The sequence below is a fragment of the Salvelinus alpinus genome, chromosome 38, assembly GCF_045679555.1.
Source record: "Salvelinus alpinus chromosome 38, SLU_Salpinus.1, whole genome shotgun sequence".
Lineage (NCBI taxonomy): Eukaryota > Metazoa > Chordata > Actinopteri > Salmoniformes > Salmonidae > Salvelinus > Salvelinus alpinus.
Genome location: NC_092123.1, coordinates 9,718,681 through 9,728,074, shown reverse-complemented (window position 1 = coordinate 9,728,074; position 9,394 = coordinate 9,718,681).

Here is a 9,394-nt window from a genome sequence, read left to right as displayed (position 1 = left end):
CATATCTATAGAGTTATCACAGTAGCCTATACAGGAAGACAGTATTGCAGTGCACAGAACCTGTTGTTGTTGTATCTCTCTGTATGATGGTTAATACAGTCATAGAAGTAGAAGGATCATTCTAATGAATACAACCCCCTCCTTTTCTTCCTTCCCGGTAGGAGCGAGGATGTTGGCAACGTGTGACCTGGGCTTCCTGCGTCATGGAATGGAGCAGGGCTTCTTCAAAGGTGTGACGGTGGAGCCTGAGCCCTACATGCAGGCCCTGAGGGCTGTGGGCTTCCTGGGGGGTCAGCATGGAGGACCTGATGGACGAGGGCAAGAGCTTCCAGGTCATCTATGCCACCTCTCCACCTCCCTCCACCACTGAGACTCAGAACAGTTAGGAACACGCTCTGTATGTACACTCAGGATGTGTTTAATGGACGTAACAGCATATTGTATCATAAAAACGAATGTTACTTCCAAAGAGAGTACGTCTGTTCATACTTAAGGTTTTATATTGAGCACTTGTATGTTACTGTGACTGTGTCAGAAATAATTTCTTATACAGTTAGGAACTAAAGTATTTCACTGTCATTCACTTTGCATGGGAGGGTTATACACAGTACGAGCCTTAACTAGTAAGGTTATTTTGTGACCACAGAGCGCCTAGTGTGAAATAGCAGGTTTACAGTATGGAGACATATTGAGGATTTTATTATCTGTGACAAATGCACGCATGTTCAGCAATCCATTTTATTATAATTTTTACTTATTTACATATGACAGATTTCTGCCAATAAAAAGCAATCAATCAATCATCCAAACAGGGTCTCACAGTCCCTTCTCCAAATAGACTACATTTGAAGGAAACAAAAAGATCAAGACATTAGTTTATGTGGGTGAGCTGTTTGATCTGTCTGAAGCCAAAACAAGACCTTGGTTTTCAAATACAATGGTTCAGCACTATTGAGCGATTGAAATGTAAAGGTCATTTCCAAATGAGCCGACATATGCAGCGTTTACCGTGAATGGGCCTCCGCTAACGTGCCTTTACATTTTCATTGCGCTGTAGCGCAGCTCTTCAGCACTACGGATTTAATTGAGCCCTTGGTGTTGGCGAGGATCTCATTATAGGGTGCTCACTCTGTCCCAGGTTAGTCTTAAGATGTGTTGGAGGCATCTGACGTGGAACAATTTCAGGATGTTGTTGTGCTACCTATATTGGGTCCAGGTCTCTGGGCCATAAAGCAGGCTGGAGAGACAAACAGCATTGCATACCTTGGTGTGGGTATTATCGATTTTCCAAGACCCTGGCCCGAGGTGTCTGAAGGAAGCGAAGTCTCTATTGACCCGAGTATGAACTTCTGATATCAAATAGAGCAGGAATGTATCCTCTCTCTGGGGTCTAGATGTGAGGAAGGATGCCTTTCAAAGCTCAGTGGGGGTTTTGCCATTTCCCTCTCCCTCTCCTTCAACACATCCATGGCAGCACAGGCTTCATTCTATTCATTAGGGGTTGAATCCTAACTAACCGATTTTCACTTAGTACTGCATTGATGTCAATGGGATGTCAATTCGACTAAACAGAATTTAGGATTTACCCATAGGTGTTCTTTGAAGGTCTAACAAAAAGCTTGAATATGTTTGAGCGAGACTGCCAGCCTTGCTTATATATTTTTTGGTCCATTTCCTCCACCCTTTGTTTCCAGACCTTGACCAAATCTAGTTCTTTGGAGAAGTCGGCCTAATTCTCTCGCTGCGCTTGGCGGTGAGATAACTTGCACTTGTGCAAAAATTACACGTTTAAAAAAACATTTGCGAAATCAGTTATGCAAGTCATTTAATGATATCACAAAAGTATTTTCAGTCAATGAAACTTAGAAGCATGTCCTGTGCACCAATCGCACTTAAGCTCACAACTTCCAAGAATAACGTGTTCTCCCGGGTGGCGCAGTGGTCTAGGCGCAGTGGTCTAGGGCACTGCATCGCAGGTAGCTGCGCCACCAGAGTCTCTGGGTTCGCGCCCAGGCTGGGCTGGGTTCGCGCCCAGGCTCTGTCGCAGCCGGCCGCAACCGGGGGATCCGTGGGGCGACGCACAATTGGCATAGCGTCGTTAGGGAGGGTTTGGCCGGTAGGGAGGGTTGTCTCAGTATGTAAAAATGTATTGCATCTTGTGTGTGAAGGTTAGTGTATTTTCTGTAGGGAAGCTAATGATCCATCATGTTTGACAATCCTGGGAGTGTGTAAACTTACATTATTTATTACTGTATCCTTTTTGTATGTTCTCTATAGGTATGTACTTGAAAATGTATAAATTGACCTATTTGGCACATTTGGGCAAACTCCTGGCAGACTTGATACAAAATGTTGTGTAGTGATCACAGGATCAGACTGAAACTTTGCACACGCACTGCTGGCATCTTGTGGACAACATCTAAATTACACCTAAAATTCTATCGAGTGTACGGCCTTTTACTTTCGTTTCAAAGATGATGAATTTTCTTTTTTTTGTTTGTATTATTTTTTACCAGATCAATTGTGTTATATTCTCCTACATTAATTTCATATTTCCACAAACTTCAAAGTGTTTCCTTTCAAATGGTATCAAGAATATGCATATCCTTGCTTCAGGTCCTGAGCTACAGGCAGTTAGATTTGGGTATGTCATTTTAGGCCAAAATTGAAAATATGTCTATTTGGCTTTCTGGAAAAGTATGATATTAGAGAATTAATATTTGGGACTCATGATGTAATGACTGCAGTTTTAATTGTGGAGAAATTGCTTCATCAAACCAACCTTGGCCAGTTCTTTATTTTGATGAATCACCTAGTCAGTCAAAAGAGAAATGGGTGATCATACCAAGCTGATTATGACAGCATTACAGCTTTGGAGCATTACAGGTCTGAGTAACCTCACCGATGTCTGCACGTTAAAGCTCTACTTCATAGCTAGCAGAACACTTAACATGTTCATGTATACACATTGTATAACCTGCTCACATCCGGCTCTGTGGCTTTTCTCTCAGAGCTGAGGAGTCTGGCCTCCTTCAGAAGAGCCCAGAGCTTTTTCAAATCAAAATCAAATCAAATCAAATGTTATTTGTCACTTGCGCCGAATACAACAGAATACAACCTTACCATGAAATGCTTACTGACAAGACCTTAACCAACAATGCAGTTCGAGAAATAGAGTTAAGAAAAGATTTACTAAATAAACTAAAGTAAAAATATATATAAAAAGTAACACAATAAAATAACAATAAGGAGGCTATATACACAGGGTACCAGTACAGTCAATGTGCGGAGGTACAGGTTAGTCGAGGTAATTTGTACATGTAGGTATGGGTAAACAGTGAGTATCAGCAGTGTAAAAACACTGCGCTCCAGTACCGCTGGCCGTGCGGAAGCAGAGAGAACAGTCTATGACTTGGGAAACTGGAGTCTATGACAATTTTTTGGGCCTTCCTCTGTCATCGCCTAGTATATAGGTCAAGGACGGCATTTGTCACATGCACCGAATACAACAGGTGTAGACCTTACAGTGAAATGCTTACTTACAAGCCCTTAACCAACAATGCTGTTTAATAAATAAAATAAATAATAATAATAATAATAAATAAAAGTAACAAATAATTAAAGAGCAGCATTAAAATAACAATAGCAAGGCTTTATACAGGGGGTACCGGTACAGAGTCAATGTGCGGGGGCACCGGTTAGTCGTGGTAATTGAGGTAAAATGTACATGCAGGTACAGTTATTAAAGAGGGGGGGGGGGGGGGGGGGCAATACAAATAGTCTGTGTAGCCATTTGATTAGATGTTCAGGAGTCTTATGGCTTGGGGTTAGAAGCTGTTTAGAAGCCTCTTGGACATAGAAGCCTATTGGATCTAGCCTCTTGGACCTAGACCCTATAACTAGGGTGGCTGGAGTCTTTGACAATTTTTAGGGTCCTCCTCTGACACCGCCTGGTATAGAGGTCCTGGATGGCAGGAAGCTTGGGCCCAGTGATGTACTACACACTACCCTCTGTAGTGCCTTGCTGTTGGAGGCCGAGCAGTTGCCATACCGCCGGTGATGCAACCGGTAGGGATGCTCTCGATGGTGCAGCTGTAGAACTTTTTGAGGATCTGGGGACCCATGCCAAATTTTTTCAGTCTCCTGAGGGGGAAAAGGTTTTGTCATGCCCTCTTCACAACTGTTTTGGTATGTTTGGACCATGATAGTTCGTTGGTGATGTGGACACCAAGGAACTTGAAACTCTCCACCCGCTCCACTACAGCCCCATCAATGTTAATGGGGACCGGTTTGCTTTCTTGGGCACAGGGACTATGGTGGTCTCCTTGAAAGGTATAACAGACTCGGTCAGGGAGAGGTTGAAAATGTCAGTGAAGACACTTGCCAGTTTGTCTGTGCATGCTCTGAGCACACATCCTGGTAATCCGTCTGGACCCGCGGCCTTGTGAATGTTGACCTTGTTAAAGGTCTTGCTCACATCGGCCACGGAGAGCGTGATCACATAGTCGTCCGTAACAGCTGGTGCTCTCATGAATGCTTCAGTGTTGCTCGCCTCGAAGCGATCATAAAAGGCATTTAGCTCGTTTGGGAGGCTCGCGTCACTGGGCAGCTCGCGGGTGGGTTTCCCTTTGTAGTCTATAATAGTTTGCAAGCCCTGTCACATCAGATGAGCATCAGAGACGGTTTAGTATGATTCAATCTTAGTCCTGTATTGACGCTTTACCTGTTTGATGGTTTGTTTGAGGGCATAGCAGAATTTCTTATAAGTGTCCAGATTAGTGTCCCACTCCTTGGAAGTGGCAGCTCTAGCCTTTAGCTCGGTGCGGATGTTGCCTGTAATCCATGGCATCTGGTTGGGATATGTGTGTATAGTCACTGTGGTGACGACGTCGTCGATGCACTCATTGATGAAGCCGCTGACTGAGGTGATATACTCCTCAATGCCATTGGATGAATCCTGGAACATATTCCAGTCTGTGCTAGCAAAACAGTCCTGTCGCTCGTGGCATTCGCGCCATCTGACCACTTCCGTATTGAGCGAGCCACTGGTACTTCCTGCTTTAGTTTTTGCTTGTAAGCAGGAATCAGGAGGATAGAATTATGGTCAGATTTGCAAAATGGAGAGTGAGGGAGAGCTTTGTATGCGTCTCTGTGTGTGGAGTAAAGGTGATCTAGAATTTTTTCCCTCTTGTTGCACATGTGACATGCTGGTAGAAATTAGGTCAAACTGATTCAAGTTTGCCTGCTTTAATCGCCCCAGCCACTAGGAGCTCCGTTTTTCTTGTTTGCTTATGGCCTTATACAGCTCCTTGAGTTCGGTTACAGTGCCAGCATCGGTTTGTGGTAAATAGATGGCTACGAATAATATAGATGAAAATTCTCTTGGTAGATAGTGTCAGTCTGTACAGCTAATACCATAGAGACAGAAAAAAAGACAGTCAGTATGATGACACATCAAATGGTAGCGTCTACAGGATTGGATTCATATGCTACCCGAATGACATTGAAGTCATCAGTCTAAACGACAATAGCTTGTGAAAAGCACCATGTATTTGAGGTCCACTATCTGGAGAAGTGCCTCGTTCTTCTCCTTAAGAACTATGCTGTAACTGCTCCAGCTTTTCTTCTTCCACTATAATGATGCAGTAAGATATATTTGACATTAGCTCTCTTTAACTCTTGATTAAAGGTCACAAAGAAGGTGTATTAACATACTGATGTTACTGAAGATGCCTGACAGTGAAAACTCACACAGGTGGTTCTTGAATTTGACCTGAGACTGGGGACAGTCATGGGGTAGCTTCCCATTTCTGTAGTTTCCCATGCTTCGCAGTATGTTGGAAACACCCGCTTTTAGCTACAGAAAGTCAATATACGAGAATACCCCTAGAGTCTGCGAGAGCGGGGGCGGAAGATGACTCATTGGCTGACAACATGGTAACGACTGGACCGGAAACGACTACGAGTAATGAGAGCACAGCACAAGAGAACACCACAGCAACTGTCACAAGTTCCGCTGCAACAGCGGGCCACAAAGAGATGCAGGTATGTGTCTGTGGTTGGAGGAAAGTTACATCACACCATGGGTTGAGGATCCACCAGGGGAAGAAGGGCTGTTTGGGTAAAGAGAGACAGAGGCCTCGCATTGATCACTTTCTGCGAAAGCGATCAAATCAGTCGAATGAAGCACAGCAACTGGACGCAAACCATAGTTTGCAGTGCATCAGTACCACTGTCATGGAGGACGTAAACTCAAGCACCGAAGTAACAACTGAGGTGGAACCAACAACAGGAGTGGAACTCACCCAGCCTCCCAGACCTGCAGTCGAGAGGAGACTACCAGGGCACAGACCGTATGTGAAGTGGCCTGGCGCCAGTGACAAGAAGTTGTGGGAAGCAGTGAATACTGACCTTACCTTGACCCTCGAGAAACTTCGAGGCACAGTGGAGAAGAAGTTGGAGAGGATGGGGGACATCATCTATGAGTACGGGGCAGAAAGCTTTGGAGTGCAAGAGGCAAAAGGCGGGAGAAAGGTTCCAACCCCACCAGTTTCCAGGAGGCAACAAGAAATCAAGCGCCTCGTTCAAGAAAGGAGACAGCTTAAGAAACAGTGGAAGAAGGCCTCGGAAGTGGAAAAGGAGGGCATAGAGGCACTTCAGGCTGACATTAAAACCCGGTTGGCATCCCTCCGTAGAGCAGAGAACCTACGGAAACGCAGAAGGAAGAAAGAACAAACTAGAACTCGATTCTATAAAGATCCCTTCAAGTTCCTTAAAAGTCTCTTCACGAAGGAAAAAAGTGGAGCTCTAAAAACAACAAAGAAAGACCTAGAGGAGCACCTGATAACAACAAACTTTGACTCAAAGAGACATGAACATCTGGCCATCCCATCAGATATCCCACCCATTGAACCCCCGGAACATCATATTGAGACCAGCCCTCCGACATGGAAAGAGGTGGAAAACACAGTTCGACGGGCAAGAACAGCATCAGCCCCGGGGCCAAATGGAGTCCCGTACAAAGTGTATAAGAACGCACCAGACGTCCTGAGGGTCCTCTGGAGGCTTATGAGAACAGCTTGGCAAAAGAAGATAATACCCAAAGTGTGGCGTAGGGCAGGCGGGGTCCTGATCCCTAAGGAGAAGGATGCAGTGAACATCAGCCAATTCCGCCCAATCTCCTTACTGAATGTCGAGGGTAAAATCTTCTTTAGGGTCATTGCCCAGAGGATGTCCGAGTACCTGCAAAGGAATGCGTACGTCGATACATCTGTACAGAAGGCAGGAATATCAGGGTTCTCTGGCTGCTTGGAACACTCCAGCATGATCTGGCACCAGATCCAAATGGCCAAGGTGGAAAAAAGAGACCTCCATGTAGTCTTCCTCGACCTCGCCAATGCATTTGGCTCTGTGCCCCATGAACTCCTGTGGTCTGCCTTCAGATTTTTCCACATACCGGACACCATCACAATGCTGGTGAAGTCGTACTTCCAGGATCTGCAGTTCTGCTTCACCACCTCAGAGTTCACCACCTCATGGCAGTGCCTGAATGTAGGTATAATGGCGGGATGTACCATTTCTCGGTTGGCATTCATAATGGCAATGGAGGTTATCATCAGATCCTCAAAATGGGTTGCTGGTGGACAGCGAGTCGATTCTGGTTTCCGCCTCCCTCCACTCAGAGCCTACATGGACGACATTACAACATTGACCACCACTGTCCCATGCACCAGGAGACTGCTCAGAAAACTCGAGGAGAACATCAGCTGGGCCCGTATGAAGATTAAACCATCCAAGTCACGCAGCATCTCGATTGTGAAGGGAGTACTCTCTGACCTGAAATTCTTCATCGGAGATGACCAAATCCCAACAGTGTCTGAGCAGCCGGTAAAAAGCCTTGGAAGGTGGTATGATGCAAGCCTGAAGGACAAAGACCAGGTGCAACAGCTGCGCAAAGACATCAGTAGTAGCCTACAGTCCATCGACAACACCCAGCTACCTGGAAAGTTAAAGGCCTGGTGTCTGCAGTTTGGTCTCCTACCCCGGGTGTTGTGGCCCCTAGCAGTGTATGAGGTTCCAATCTCAACAGTGGAGAAGATGGAAAGAGGAGTCACAGGCTACTTAAAGAAGTGGCTCGGAGTTCCACGATGCCTTACCACCATAGGCCTCTATGGAGATGGTGTCCTCAAGCTGCCCCTCACCAGTCTAACAGAGGAATTCAAGTGTGCAAAAACCAGGCTCCAGATGACACTGAATGAATCTCGAGACCCAGTGGTGAGCAACAACGCGCCGACCTTGGCAACTGGGCGCAAATGGAGGCCAGGAAAAGCAGTCCAGGAGGCAACAGCAGCCCTCAGACATGCTGACATTGTGGGTCATGTTCAGCAAGGGAGAGGAGGCCTTGGGCTAACTAGCCGTGCTGCTTGGAGTAAGGCCACTGCACCAGAGCGGCGGAAGATGGTAGTGCAGGAAGTACGCCATCAGGAGGAGGCTGCAAGGTGGGCCAAGGCAGTCTCTCTTGCCAAACAGGGACAGTGGACTCGATGGGACAGTGTGGAGAAGAGGAAGATCAGCTGGAAGGATCTGTGGGCCATGGAAGCGAGGCGGTTGAGCTTTTCCATCAGAGCAACATATGACGTCCTTCCAACACCAGTTAATCTTCACCAATGGTATGGTGAAGATCCGGACTGTGCCCTCTGTTCCATGCCAGCCAACCTCAGGCACATTCTCACAGGGTGTAAAACAAGCCTCACCCAAGGACGCTACACTTGGCGTCACAACCAAGTCCTTAAAAACCTTGCGTCCGCCCTGGAGGACAAGCGAGCTGCCACCAACTCCCTACCACCCCCAGCAGCATCACACCCCTTACGGACGACCTTTGTCCGCGAAGGGGCTAAACCACCGAAGAGCGGCTCTACACCATTAGAGCGAGACCAGCTGCGCTTGGCCCGCGACTGGAAAATGCTAGCTGACATTGGCCGGCAACTTGTGTTTCCTCCGGAGATCGCAACCACCACCCTAAGACCTGACATGGTGCTCTGGTCCCATTCGCTCAAGAAGGTCTTCATCATTGAGCTCACAGTACCCTGGGAGGACTCAGTAGATGAGGCTTATGAGCGAAAACATCTGCGCTATGCCGATCTAGCTGCCGAAGCACGGCATCATGGCTGGAACACAGAAGTCCGACCAGTGGAGGTGGGCTGCAGAGGTTTTGTGGCAACATCTACAACCAGACTGCTTAGAGACCTGGGAATTAAGGGCCAGAGCCAGCGTTCGGCAATCAAAGCTGTATCAGAGGCGGCAGAAGGCAGCAGTCAATGGCTCTGGATGAAGAGGAAAGACCCCAGCTGGGCCCCGAAATGAGAGGGCCAGGAGGTATGCGGTCAACAATGCT